This window comes from Vombatus ursinus, unplaced genomic scaffold, assembly GCF_900497805.2.
Source record: "Vombatus ursinus unplaced genomic scaffold, bare-nosed wombat genome assembly UNPS02005459.1, whole genome shotgun sequence".
Lineage (NCBI taxonomy): Eukaryota > Metazoa > Chordata > Mammalia > Diprotodontia > Vombatidae > Vombatus > Vombatus ursinus.
This window is the reverse complement of record NW_020945237.1, coordinates 3,539,420-3,554,209: the sequence shown is the minus strand read 5'-3', so window position 1 is coordinate 3,554,209 and position 14,790 is coordinate 3,539,420. Positions and strand designations below refer to the sequence as shown.

Here is a 14,790-nt window from a genome sequence, read left to right as displayed (position 1 = left end):
ATTTAATATCTGAGAGAATTTTTAATGTTTCTTAAATAGTAAGACTAATACTACAAAGACAAAAAGTTCAAGCCCCAGTGTTTCTTTCCTGAGGTGACATTTCCTGTCACAAATAATATTTTCCCTAATGAAGACATTTAATCATTCTTAGCTGTCAGAGAGACAATCTGCATAGTAGAGAGAAACAAATGTACTTTGAAATTAATGACACACAGGAAAAGAGTCTAACACTAAGGCAGAAGCCCATATGACTTTATTAAAGGGACTATTACTTATTTTACATCTCAAAATAAAAACAAAGGACATGGTTTTGCTTTAGAAACAGGGAAAAGAATCGGAGGAAACAATCTGAGAGCAAATCTGCCATTGATAGAATTAGAAAAGTTATAAGAAGGAAAAAATACCCCAACATTTTATCAACTACATTTTCCTGGATAGAAACTTACCATATTAACTGAATGGAAATAACAGAAGTTTCAGATCATCCAGGGAAACAGCTAACATCAATAGATTTTTTTTTAATGGAGGTTTCTGTGTTTTAGGGGCAGCTAGGTGGCACAATGGATAGAGGACCAAGCCTGGAGTCAGGAAGACTCATCTTCATGAGTTCAAATCCAGCCTCAGATACTTACTAGCTGTGTGATCCTGGGCAAGTCACTTAACCCCGTTTGCCTCAGTTTTTTCATCTGTAGAATGAGTTGGAGAAGGAAATGGCAAACCACTCCAGTATCTTTGCCAAGAGAACCCCAAATAGGGTCATAAACAGTAGGACATGCCTGAACAACAACAAAATCTGTATATTTGTAAAATTTAGAGTCAAATTTGGCTCCCTGAAGCATCCCAACCAGCAGCTACCACTTAGAAAGGTAAGCAACTCCCATGCTTAAATATTGCTTTCATCATATTATTATCCTGCTCAAAACCCTTCACTCATATGGGAACCCTTCATACACACACCAACTCTACTTTCCACAATGGCCTTTTATCCTTTTAAACTTCATGGAATATACTTTTTAGCCCATTCTCTCACCCCCTGCAACTCCTTCCTTTGTTCTTCCCAGTCTGTCATTGTGATTTTTCATGATTTCTTTTTGGATCAGTTCAGCCCTGTCTGCCAAGGGGTCAAGTTTCAAAGGTGTTACTGCCTAAATGAAATAGACCTATTTTTGCTCATTTTGATCATATACTACTGCTTTATTTCAAATCTTTTCTTACTAAGGGTTTAATCATTTGGCACCATGTAAATTCAAAGGCTCCAAGGTTATCCCATACATAACCATGTTTCTCTGCCCATCTTCCATTCCCTTCTGATTTTTACTTTGATTTTACCTTCTCTGGATGTCACCATTGAGTTTGGCCAACATTGTTTGGGTATATTTTTATATCTCCAGCCCTGTCCTCTGAGCTGAGTAGTGCCTCTGCCACTAACTACTGTTGCTAGGAGAAACTTCTGGCTTTCCTGGCTTGATCTTTCTTTGTCCAACAGGTTGTCTGTTTCTCTGTCATGTGCCCCTTCTTCCTTCCTTTCCTCTTCTCAGGAAGCCTCCCCTATGTGGAAGCTTCTGTGTGCTTTGTACATTCCATGTTAAAAACTTCCACTTTCCTAGCTGGTAGGTACCTTCCTGCCAATGTCTTTAGGGGTGGAAAATTGATGAGACATGCCTGAGCAAGACATCTTACTAGAGAAAAATTTTTTTAAAAAATCATCTCTGATCCTAAATCAGTCACGGCCCCTGCAGTTGTCTGGGCTGCAGTTTCCCTGAAGCATGGACTCAGGAATCTCAGACTATTGTGGACTCACTGACTGTATTCCAAACTCATTTCTTTCCAATCCCATGTGGAGGTATGAATCCCTGGCCTACTAAATCAGATAGGCTATTAGATAGGAAATGTTAGTCACAGTCCCGTGATGAGGGGGTTTAGTCTGAAAAATCATGTTTATTTTGTTTGGAGGAGGGTTGAAGGGGGCTGCTCTAATTTGCAAGCATCATCCTTGCTGGGATGTCCTAATACCAGGGGAAAGGAACCTGTGGCACTGAGGCTACATGTGGCCTCAAGTGAGGCCCTTTGACCGAATCCAAATTTTACAAAACAAATCCTTTGATTAAGGGGATTTGTTCTGTGAAGTTTGGATTCGGTCAAAGGGCCGCACTTAAGGACCTAGAGGGCCGCACGTGGCTTCGAGGCTATAGGTTCCCCACCCCTACTCTAAGGAATTCACTCCTTGCTTCCCCCCCCCCCTCCACCCTGCTCCACCCCAGGCCTCATATAATAATCTGTTTTCCAGGCGTATTCTCTCATCCGAACTCCAGTTTAATATCTCTAACTGCTTATCAGATGTCTCACTCTTAATTCACATATTGAGCAATTCAAAACCAGATTCATCATTTTCTTTCCAAAACTATTTCCTTCTTTATCCTCCCCACCCCCACTTCCCCTCATATTTGTCAAATACAATGTCTGGGCTGAAATCTGGGAGTCATTTTTGACTCCTTCATCTCCCATGCCTAATCAGTCACTACCAAGTTCTATCAGTCCTTCCCTTTGAAATGTTTCTCCTGACCCTTTCTTCTCCCTTTCCACCATCTTACCCCAGTTCAATCTCTTACCATGCCATGCTTACCCAGACAAGACTTCTTAGCTGCCCTTGATTCCAGTCTCTACCTCCTTCAACCCAACCTACACACCACTTCTAGACTAATACTCCTTAAATATTGCTTTCACCGTATTAGTATCCTGGTCAAAACCAGACAGCTAGTGTCTGGGGATGGATTTGAACTCAGTTCTTCCTCAGTTTTCTTTTGTAGCAGTGTCAAATTTTTCACCTCCATAAATAACTCCATGTACTTTTTCCTTTGCCCTAAAATACTTTTCCTTCACCCATCCAAAAATCCTATCCATCTCAAGGCCCAGGTCAAGTTCCATCCCACCTGCCTTTGACTACTCCAGTAGTAGAATTTAAAATTTTAGGATGCAGAGGAACTTTAGAGATCCTCTAGTTCAGGGGTTTTCAATATGTTAATAACTCTATTATAATGTAAAGACCAATGACAATTCCTTTGTAAACTTAGGTACTTCATTATTTGCATTTAAAAACATTACTCAGAGAAAGGGTTCCTAGGCTTCACCAGACTGCCAGTGGGGACCATGACAAAAAAACAGGTTAAGAACCTGTGCTCCAGTCAAGTGAGGAAGCAGAGGCCCGGAGAGGCCTCCGTAATAGCCCACCATAATAGCAGCCTTAATTCTCTACGGCCTTCCTTAGTCTCTGCCCCAATTGGGACCGTTCTCCCCCTCCTCAAATTCCATTTTATTTTCTAACCTATGTACGTGTTGCCCTCAGTAAAATGAACCTCTTTGGAGGCAGGGATCATGTTATTTCTGTCTTTTTATCCTTAGCACTCACCGTACGTGGCGCTTTGCAGTAGTGGGCACTGAATATTTTCAATCGGGTTTAATTGAATATAGAGTCTTACCTTGTTCACTGCTGGTTTGTGTTAAGGATTGGTGGGAATCTAATAAGAAGAAATTCAACAGAGATAAATATACATATATATTTATATATGTATATATTATATATAAATATATATAAAATTTCACTTGAGTATTAAAAAAATCCGTTTCACAAGTACAAGACGGGCGAGGCAGCATTAGCCGTTTGGAAACGATCTGGGGGTTTTAGTGTATTGAAAGCTCAATATGAGTCAGCATGTGATGTGGCAGCCAGAAGAGCTCCTGCGATCTTGGGCTGTGGGCTGCGTTGGGAGGCCGTTTTTAGGGGTGCTTGGAGGATAGAGCTCCTGGCCTGGAGTAAAGAAGACCCGAGTTCAAATACGGCCTTGGACACTAGCTAAGGGACTGGGCAAAGTCATTTATCCTGTTTCCTCATTTATAAAATGGGGATAATAATACCACCTACGCCTCCCAGGTTGTGATGAGGATAGAAAGAGACAGCATCTGTAAAGTGCTTTGGACCTCAAAGCTGCATATAAATGCTAATTATGATGATAATGTGCAACTAGATTGGCAAAGAACCTAGAGTTCACATCTCTGGAGAATTAACGGCAGAAATTGGGAGAGTTTAGCCTGAAGGGAAGATTGGGGAGGGGGCGGGAATCACAATGCGCCCTTTCAAATCTCAGAAGGAATGTCTGCAGGAGGAGGAGGGGTTGGTAGGGCTGGTCTTTGCCGACGGGCGGGGCTGCGGTAAAAGGAGCAGGGGAGGACACCTTGCGGAAAAAGCAGAGCCAATCACATCCCTCGCCCCGCCTCCAGGCCCCGCCTCCTTCGTCTAGCGGAATTACGTGAGGAGCCCCTTCCGCCCTTTGTCTCACTGCTCTGCAGTGCGGTTCCCGGCAGGCTGGGCGTTCCTTCCTCTGCAGGCTCCTCTAGTCGGGCGCTCCTCTGGCTCCGACTGACCGTGCTGGGCAGAGGCAGGGGCAGCTTCTGGTGGCGGTGGCAGCGGTGACAGCTGTAGGCGGCGGTGCGTCTGGGTGGCGGTGTCCCGGCGGCGTTGGCTGCGGGTGGCGGTGTCCGAGCGGCCAGCGGCGGGGGTCGCTGGCGGTGGCGGTGGGTGTGCTGTGCCGCAGTCCGCAGTAGGCACTTATACCCGAGCTTTCCCCGCCCCCCCTTCCTCCTCCCTCCCAGCCCCGCCCCTCGGGCCTGGTTCAACGCTCGCTCGGGGCCGAGCAGAGCTAGGCCAACCCCCTGCTGCTGCAGCGGAGGTAGCGGAGGTAGCGGCGGCTGCGGCAGCGTGGGTAACCGAGCAGCAGCAGCCACGGCAGCGGGCGGACGGCCTCGGCAGTGGTGTCTGGTGGCGGCGTTGGCGGACACGGAGGTAGTTGCGGCCTCCCGGGGCAGGTGGGCCGTGGTGGCGGGTGGGCCGCCTGGCCAGCGGAGGCGGTGTTGGCGGCGGCGGCGGCGGCCTTGGCGGCAGCGGCTGGACGGCCCGGGCGGCGGCGTGTGGCCTTGGTGGCGGCGGTGGCAGCGGCGGCAGTGGCTGGAAGGCCTGGGCGGCCCGGGCGGCGGCGGGGTGTGGCAGTGGCAGTGGCAGTGGCGGCCGCGGCGGCCGCGGCGGCAGTGGGTGGACGGCCTCGGCGGCAGCATCGGCGTGTGGCCCTGGCCCTGGCCCTGGCGGCGGCGGGGGCGGCGGCGCTCCCCGGCAGCAGGCGGACCGCCGCAGCGACAGCAGCGACAGCAGCGGCAGCGGCGACAGCAGCGGCAGCGGCAACAGCAGCGGCAGCAGCGGCGGCGGCAGCAGCAGCAGGTGAACGGCCTGGCCAGCGGCCCCCAGCGGGGTCGGCCCCGGCAGCGGACCCCCGCAGCGCTGGCTGGCGCTGTTAGGCGGGCGGCGGCGGCGGCGAGTCCTCGGGCGGGGGTCAGCCCTCGGCGGGCAGCGGGAAGCCCGCGTGCTCCGACCAGTCCGCGTGCACCGGTCAGTCCGCGGGCATCGGCCAGTCCTCGAGCATCGGCCAGCCCTCGGGCCGCAGGAGGTCCTCGGGCGGCGGGAAGTCCTCGGGCAGCAGCAGGTCCGCGGGCGGCGGCAGGTCCTCGTGAGGCTTCAGTAAGTCCCCGGGCGGGGGCAGTTCCTCGGTCAGCTCCTCGAGCAGCCGTGGTTCCTCGGCCAGTTCTGCGGCTAGGTCGGGCAGTCCCTCGGCCTGCTGAAATTCCTCTCCCAGTTCCTTCCCAGGTGGCCAATTTGCCAGTGATCAGCTCGAGAACCAGCATGGATAAGAAGGAGGATCTTTTCAGGACCCAGGCACGCCGGCGCCGGAAGAAGATGCGGGTACAGGCACCAGCAGTACAGACACCCGTGGTGCAGACCCCCCCGGTGCAGGCTCCACCGGTCCACTCGGTACAGTCGGTACAGTCGCAGGTACTAGCAGGAACTGGAAGTTCAGTTATAAGGTCAACTAAACTGTCACCTGCCCGGGCGCAGTCAGTGCCGAGGCTCCAGCCAGCCTCCCGGCCCCTGCTAGTGTCCCGGGCCGAGTCAGCCTGCCGGCCCCTGACAGCCTCCGGGGCCCTGACACCTTCCAGGCCCCTGACCTCCAGGCCCCTGACAACTTCCGGGCCCCTGACAACCTCCAGGCCCCTGACAACCTCCAGGCCCCTGACAACCTCCGGGCCCCTGACAACCTCCGTGCCCCAGACAGCCTCCCGGCTCCAGCCAACATCCCGCGCTCAGTCAGTGTCCAGGCCCCAGTCAACCTCTGGGCCCCAGACAGCCTCCCGGGCCCAGTCAGCTTCCCGGACCCAGTCCAGGGACTCAGAGCTGGAAGACACTACGGGAGACAGCGTGGTGCCTTGGCGCAGCAAGGCGGAGTGGGACCAGGTGATGGTGTACCTCTTCTGCTCTGACACTAAGCTGCAGAAGTATGCACTAGACCGAGTGACTGCCTGGAAGAGCCGCTGTGGCAATAACCTCCCCCTTGCGGTGTCCTGCACAGCAGACCTGGTGAGATGCAAGGTTATGGATGAGAACGGCACTGTGGGCTCTCAAGAACTTGTCTTTCTTTATGGCATGGCATTGGTCAGATTTGTGAATCTTATAACTGAGCCAAAACAAAAACTCGTCAATACTCCTCTGAGACGCCTGGCGCATGAGATGCACATCCCAGAGTGGGTCGTAAACCTTCGTCATGATTTCACACACAGGAAACTTCCCAGGTTGAATACTTGTCGAAGAGGTTGTGACTTTGTCTTAGACTGGCTTCGGCGTACCTATTGGTGCCGCCAGTTAGGGAGTGACCTGTCTGAGCCCTGGGGTTCCCTGCTGGATTTACCGGGGATAGATATGGGGGAAGAGCCGGTACTGGAGGATACTAAAGAGGCCAGGAAAGAAAGAGAACTATATGAGAAAATCCGGAAAGTGCTAGTGTCCTATGAGGAAGAGCAATTTAAAGTGCTCAGAGATCTACGGCAGCTGCCTAAGGTCATCAAGGCTTGGGCAAACTCATCCTCGGAGGTGGATTGGATGGTGACAAAGATGAAGAAGCTGACCCAGGATAATGGGACACTTGTGGTGAACATCTTGCTAAGTGATGGTTTCCTCATTCCTACTGCAGAGCAGCTGGAAGCTTTGCAGATTCAACCAGCAAGAAACACGAATCTGACCAACCTTGTGTTGCCCCGCTGCTTTTCCCACTTCTGGCAGCCCCTTTTGAAGGGCTTAGAATCCCAGCCATTCACCCAGGCTCTCCTGGAAAAGATGTTCTCAGTACTTCCGGAATTTGGGGACACGGGGATCCGGCCAGCCTACCTCATCAGTTGGCTCAGTGAACTGCTAGTGGTCTATGGCCCCCGTGGGGAACACTTCTCTTCTAGCCAGCGTGCCATCCGGAAAACATGGAAGATTGTGTGCCGCAACTTCTCCTTGAATTGGTCCCAGCTGCTTGATGTCTGTCTAGATTGTGCCTGCTGGGCCACTCCCCCCATCCTCCAACTGGTCCTCAAGACCATGGAACCAGCCTTTCCACTAGACACCCAAGAGAAGCTTATGTGTCTCTGTACCATCTACACCCAGGGTGGGAACCCTAACTCCAGACCAAGGTCCACAGAAGGGACTGTGACTTTGAGGAGGCCCGTTTACACTCTGGAAGATCTGCAGTGGCAGGTGAAGCAGTCTATGTTGCTTGATCGGCAGAATAATTACAAATCAGGGGACGAGGAGGAGGCAGAGACTGACGTGGAAGATCTTTCTTCCAAGAGAGAGGAAGAGGTGGAAGTTAAGCAGGAGTCAGTACAGAAGGCCCCCGTGAAGGAGAGACCTGAGGTTCTAGCTGAAAAGCAGGCTGCGCTGAAGGGCTCTGCGTGGCAGGTTTGCACAGATGATGTAGACTGGAGTAAATATCCCCTGGGCAGCGTTCCAGGCCAGACAGATGACCCCAATGAACTCATGGTGGACAACTACTCTCTGATGTCTGTTGTGGACCAACCTACAATCCAGGAAGATGACAGTTTTCCCCCTGCAGCAACACATGATTCCACGGAAACCCACAACAGGGAAGGCTTGCTGTGGACCCAGAGTGAACTACATCGCATTAAAAGCAACCTTAAGTTCTTCTGACTGTAGCTTGGGACAGATGGTTCCTTCTCCTTTGTGCAGACACTACCCCTTCCTTCACCATTAGTACTGGAAACCAAGGTCCGTTCACCCCCCTTCCCTCCCTCCAGTGGATTTTGGTGTAGCATCACAGATGCCATCTAGTATTCCTGAGCCTTTCCCACACTGCACCTAGCCTGAGGTCTCCTTTTCGACCTCAAGCAACAGTCAAACCCCAACTAATTTATTCTGATGACCCCTCACCACCCCAGGGCAAGTATCATCCTGGCTGTGGTTGCTGGCACTGAAGTATGACTAGTGCCAACCACTTAGATAAAAAATTTTAACTTCTGATCCAGAGGAAAAACAAGGGGAACTCACAGTCATACAAGTGGCAATGACTTTAAAAAAAAAAAAAAAAAGGAAACAAATTTTAACTCTCATAAAACAAACTCATCACTCAAAAAAAATTGCCTGATCCTCTGGAGCCACTCTATTGTTGACAAGCCCCCACCCCAAACTCCCTTCCTTTTTCTATCTTTTACTTCTTTTGAGTAATCCTGGTTTCCTCCTGAAGACACCTCCACTGATGGGGAGCTCCTTTTCTAATATTATCTCCACCCCCACCCAACAGTCAACATAGCCTTACTCCCTAATGCCACTTTGATAATCTCCATGTCTTATCACTAAGTATCAATCTCTTCTTTAAAATTAAATCCATTTTTTCATATCATTTGGCCCAAATTCTTGTTGCTGTCATCTGCTGACCTCCAGGCAATTGGGGAGGAACTTTCCAGCCTTCTCCATTTCCTTTTTTTTTTTAAATCTTTTTAAAATTGAATTTTTTTTTTAATCTTTTTAAAATTGAATTTTCAGTTCTCAATTCTCTACCTCCTCCATCACCCTCCCATACTCACTGAGAAGGCAAGAAAAACAAAACCCATTACAAATATGTATAGTCATACAAAATAAATTCCCACATTAGCCATGTTCAAAGAGAAAATGTGCTTCAGTTTTCACCCTGAGTCTATCAGCTCTCCATCTGGAAATGAGTAGCACACTTTATCATGAATCCTTTGGAATTGTGGTTACTTATTGCATTGATCAGAGTGCTTGAGTCTTTAAAAGTTGTTTGTTATTACAATATTGTTAATGCATAAATTGTTCTTATTCTGCTCACTCCATTTCATACAAGTTTTAACAGGTTTTTCTGAAACCATCCCTTTCATCACTTCTTACAGCACAATAGTGTTCCATCACATTCATATATTGTAACTTATACAGCCATTCCCCAATTGATAGTCATCCCCTCAATTTCCAGTGTTTTGTCACCACAAAAAGAGCTGCTATACATATTCTTGTACATATGGGTCCTTTTTCTCTTTCTTTGATTTCTTCCTAATAGAGGAATTGCTGGGTTAAAGGATGTGCACAGTTTAATAGCTTTGGGGGCATAGTTCAAATTGCTTTCCAGAATATGTAATTGGACTAGTTCACAGCTCCACTAACAATGCATTAATGTGCATGTTTTCCTATAGCCCCTCCAGCACATCCATTTTACTTTTTTTGGTCATCTTAGGTAATCTCGTGGGGGTGAGGTGGTATCTCAGACTTGTTTTACTTCGAATTTCTCTAATTATTAGTGATTTAGAGCATTTTTTCATAGCTTAGATTTCTTCCTCTGAAAAACTGCCTATTCATAACGGACCATTTATCAATTGGGGAATGGCACCATTTCTTGTAAATCGGACTCAGTCCTTTATATATTTTAGAAATAAGACATTTACCAGAGAAATTTGCTGCAAAGGTATTTTCCCCACCAGTTTCCTGCTCTTCTAATTTAAATGCACTAGTTTTGTTTGAGCAAAAACTTTAACTTTTATCTAATCAAAATTATTCATTTTACCCCCATGGGTCATGAACCATTCCCCTTTCCATAGATCTGACAGGTAATTTTATCCATGTTCCACTAAGTGCTTATGATATCACTCTTTATATCTAAATCTTATATCCATTTTGAGCTTAGCTTGGTATGTGATGTGAGATGTTGGTCTGTACCTAGTTTCTGCCATACTGATTTTCAGGTTTCTTAACAGTTTCTGTTGAATAGTGAGCCCTTTACCCCAATAGCTGTGATTTTTGGGTTTATCAAACTATATGTATGTTTATTTGTTTCTGTACTGTATATTGCATAATCTGTTACACTGAACAACTCTATTTCTTACCCAGTACCAGATTGTTTTGATACTTACATCTTTGTGATATAATTTGAGACCTGGTACTGCTAGGCCCCCATCCTTCCTGTTTTATTTGATTAATTCCCTTGATATTCTTGACTTTTTGTTCATCAAGATGAAGTTTGTTATTTTTTCTAGCTCCATAAAGTAGTTCTTTGGTAGTTTGGTATGGCACTAAATAATTTAATTTAGGTAATTATTATAATTTTTATTATATTGGCTCAGCCTACCCATGAGCAATTAGCATTTCTCCAGTTATTTAGCTCTGTCTTTATTTGTGTGAAGAGTGTTTTGTAATTGTGTTCATGTAGTTCTTGTGTGGGTCTTGACAGATAGACTCCCAAGTATTTATACTGTCATTATTTTAAATGGAATTTCTCTTTTCATAATTTCCTGAATTTTGTTGGTAATATGCAGAAGTGCTGATGAATTGTGTGGGTATATTTTATATACTTCAACTTTACTCAAATTGTTAATTGTTTCAATTAGTTTTTTAGTTCATTCTCTACGTAAACCATCAAATCATCTGCAAAGAGTGATATTGTCTTTGCCCATGTGTATTTCTTTAATTTCTTTTTCTTGTCTTATTGTAATAGCTAGCATTTCTAGTACAATATTAAATAATAATGGTGATAATGGACATCTTTGTTTCACTCCTAATCTTATTGGAAAAGCTTCTAGCTTAACTCCATTACAGATAGATAATGCTAGCTCTTGATTTTAAATAGATACTACTTATTATTTTAAGGAAGGCTTCAATTATTCCTGTGCTTTCTAGTGTTTTCAACAGGAATGGGTGTTGTTTTTTGTTAAACACTTTTTCTGCATCTATTGAAATAAATGTGATTTTTTGTTGGTTTTGTTATTAATGTGGTCAGTTATGCCTATAGTTTTCCTAATATTGAACCAGCCCTGCATTCCTGGTATAAATCTATACTGGTGATAGTGTATGACCTTTGTGATATATTGCTGTAATCTTGCTGGTATTTTATTTAAAATGTCTGTATCACTTCATTAGGTAAATTGGTCTGTAGTTTTCTTTATCTGTTTTGACTCTCTTTGGTTTAAGTATCAAGACCATATTTGTATCATAGAAGGAATTTGGTACAATTCCTTCTTTACCTATTTTTTTTTTCAAAAGTATATGTAGTATTGGAAATAATTGTTCTTTAAATGTTTGGTAGAATTTACTTGTAAATCTAATCTGGGCCTGGGGTTTTTGTCTCATGGAGTTCATTTAAGGCTTATTTGATAACTTTTTCTAAGATAAGATCTTATTATATTTCCTCTTCTGTTAATCTGGGCAATTTGTAATTTTGCAAATATTTATCCATTTAATTTACTTTTTGTCTCTAATTGGGCAGAATAGCTGCTAATAATTGCTTTTAAATTCACCTTTTTAATTTTTGATACTGACAGTTTGGTTTTCTTTTTAAAATCACATTAGCCAATGGCTTATCTATTTTATTATTGTTGTTTACCAAGAAAACAGGTCCTAGTTTATTAGTTCCACTTTTTTTCACTTTACATTTTATTGATCCCTCTTTTGATTTTCAGGATTTTTGTTTTGGTGTTTAATTAGGAATTTTTAATTTTTTGGTTTTCTAATTTGTTTTTAGTTGTATGCCCAGTTCATTGATCTGCTTTTTCTCTCTTGTTGATGTAAACATTTAAAGATACAAATATTCCCCTAAGTTCTGCTTTGGCTAAATCCCACAAATTTTGATATGTTATTTCATTGTTGTCATTATCTTTAATGAAATTATTCTTTCTATGATTTGTTCTTTGACCCACCCATTTTTTAGGAGTAAGTTTTCAGTTTAATTTTCATCTGTGCTTCAAAGGCCTTTTATTAAATGTAATTTTTATTGCATCGTGACCAGAAAAAGACACATTTATTATTTCTGTTTTTCTCTTTTTCTTTGTGATATTTATATTCCCTAATACAGAGTTATCAAATTCCTGGCCTGCAAAACTCCTGAGGACAGCCCTAGCCAGATTAAAATGTAATTGGAAAATGTTTAACAAAATAAATAAAAATACAATAGAACATAGATAATGCTAATCTGTGGTTTTTTGTGTCAGTATGTCAGTTGGGGTTCTGTTTCTATTTTAATTTGACACCGCGGCCCTAACATATGGTCATTTTTTTGAGGTCACCTAGTACAACTAAGAAATAGTTATATTCCTTTCTCTTTAACTGGAAAATTGAAGTGCTCCACTCTTATAGTTTTACTGTTTCCTCCTGTGATTCGTTTAGCTTTTCTTTTAAGAATCTAGATGCTATGGTATTTGGTGCATTTATGTTCAGGTAAATGATACCTTTCAGCAAAATATAGCTCATCTATTTCTCTTGAGTTGATTTTGGTTTTTGCTTTATCTGAGATCATGATTGCCAACCCCCATTTTTACTTCATCTCAAGCATAATAGATTTTGCTCTAGCCCTTATTTTAACTGTTTGTATCTGTTTCAAGTGTGTTTCTTATAAACTATAGTTTTAGATTCTAGTTTCTAATCCATTCTGTTTTACTCTTCCATTTTTTATGAGTGAGTTCATGCCATTCACATTCACAGTTATGTTTGCTAGCTGTCCTATTTATCCTTTTCTTTTTTACTTTATCCCCTTGTTAAGAATATGTTCTGCTTCTGACTGTTGCCTCAGTTAATCTACCCTCCCTCTTATTCCCATCTCTATCCTCACTTTTCTCTTAACCTTTTTCACTCCTACTTACCTGTTAGGTAAGATTCATTTCTATACCTAACCCTGTGCATATGTTTATTCTTCTCTCCTTGAACCAGTTCAGATGAGAGTGAGGTTCAGTTCTCTTACACTACCCTGACTCTGCTCCTTCTGTTTTATAACCTTTTCCTTGTGTACTCCATTTAGGTGAAATAAGTTCATCCATTATTCCTCTCCCTTCATTACATTCCTCTTATCCACCCTTCCATTATTTTGAAATCTTCCAAACACAATAGAATCACACCTAAACCTTTCGTGTAATTAGATGCCTCCTACGACCTCTGGTGGTGATAAAGTTCTGAGGGGTATCATCTCCCCATAGAAAAAAGGAAACAGTTTAACCTTATTTAGTCTCTTATGATTTCTCAGTTGTGTTTTTATGCTTCTCTTGAATCCTGTGTTTGAATGCCAGATTTTCTATTTAGCTCTGGGCTTTTCATCAGGAATACTTGAAAGTCCTCTTTCATTAAATGCCCATTTTCTCCCTGTAGGACTATAGTCAGTTTTGTTTGGTAGGTTTTTGTTGGTTGTGATGCTAGATTCTTTTCCTTTTCTAAGCTTTCCATTCCTTTATATGGGAGCTGCTAAATCTTGTATGATTCTGATTGTGATACTTGAATTCTTTCTGGCTGCTTACAATATTTTCTGTTTAACTTGGGAGCTCTGGATTTTGACTATAATATTCATGGGGGTTCATTTTAGGGTTTTGGGATATGACTGGTAGATTCTTTCCATTTCTACTTGCCCTCAGATTCTGAGATATCTGGCAATTTTCTTTCATAACTTGTTGAAATAACTTGTCTAGGCTCTTTTTTTGATCATGGCTTTCAGGTAACCCAATGATACTTCCATTATCTCTCCTCAATCTACTTTCCAGGTCAATATTTTTTTTTCTGTGAGATATTTCACATTTTCTTCTATTCAGTCTTTTGATTTCTTTTTAAATTTCTTGATGTATTAATGGAGTCATTCGCATATATTTGGCCAATTCCAATTTTCAAGGAGTTATTTTGTTCAGTAAGGTTTTGTACCTCTTTTACCAAGCTATTAATTCTCTTTTCACTTTCTTGCATAGTTCTCATTTCCCATTTTTGCCTCTACCACTCTTAATTTAAAAGAAAGTATTTTGTGCCCTTTTTAAAACTGTAACTCTTGTAGAAATTCTTGTTGGGTTTGTGTCCAGTCTACTGCAGGCTTTGCCTTCTCTGTGCCTTGGGTTTGTTTCTCTGTCATCATAGCAGCTCTTTATGGTCACATTCCTTTTTGTTTGCTCATTCTTCCAGGGGTAGGAAACCTTCGGCCTTTGAGGCCACACGTGGCCCTGTAGGTCCTCGAGTGTGGCCCTTTGACTGAATCCAAACTTCACAGAACAAATCCCAAATTTCACAGAACAAATCCTTTTATTGAGGGGATTTGTTCTGTGAAGTTTGGATTCAGTCAAAGGGCCACACTTGAGGACCTACAGGGCCACGTGTGGCCTCAAAGGCCGAAGGTTCCCTATCCCTGTTCCAACCTATTTCTTGAATTTGGACTTTATATTAATGGTGGGCTGTGATCACTTCTAAGTGGGACTTCTTTGTCTTTTTACATTTTTCTGGAGCTTTTATAGTTCAGTTTGGAAGTTTGTAAGCTTTAGTGATCCCCGAAGCCATGTGATCTGGGGAAAGGTCTCTTCTCTGCCCTCTTGGTCTGAGCCTCGCAAGTTCCTGATCCAGGTTTGAGTTTACTAGCTTGTGCATGGTTGAGTTTCAGTAGACTGCTCCAGGAC

At 44.0% G+C, this 14,790-nt stretch overlaps 1 pseudogene; it reads left to right on the top strand.

The window, feature by feature from the left end:
- The first annotated feature begins 5,546 nt into the window (after positions 1-5,546).
- LOC114032557 lies at positions 5,547-8,466 on the top strand (annotated as a pseudogene).
- The last annotated feature ends 6,324 nt before the right edge of the window (positions 8,467-14,790 follow it).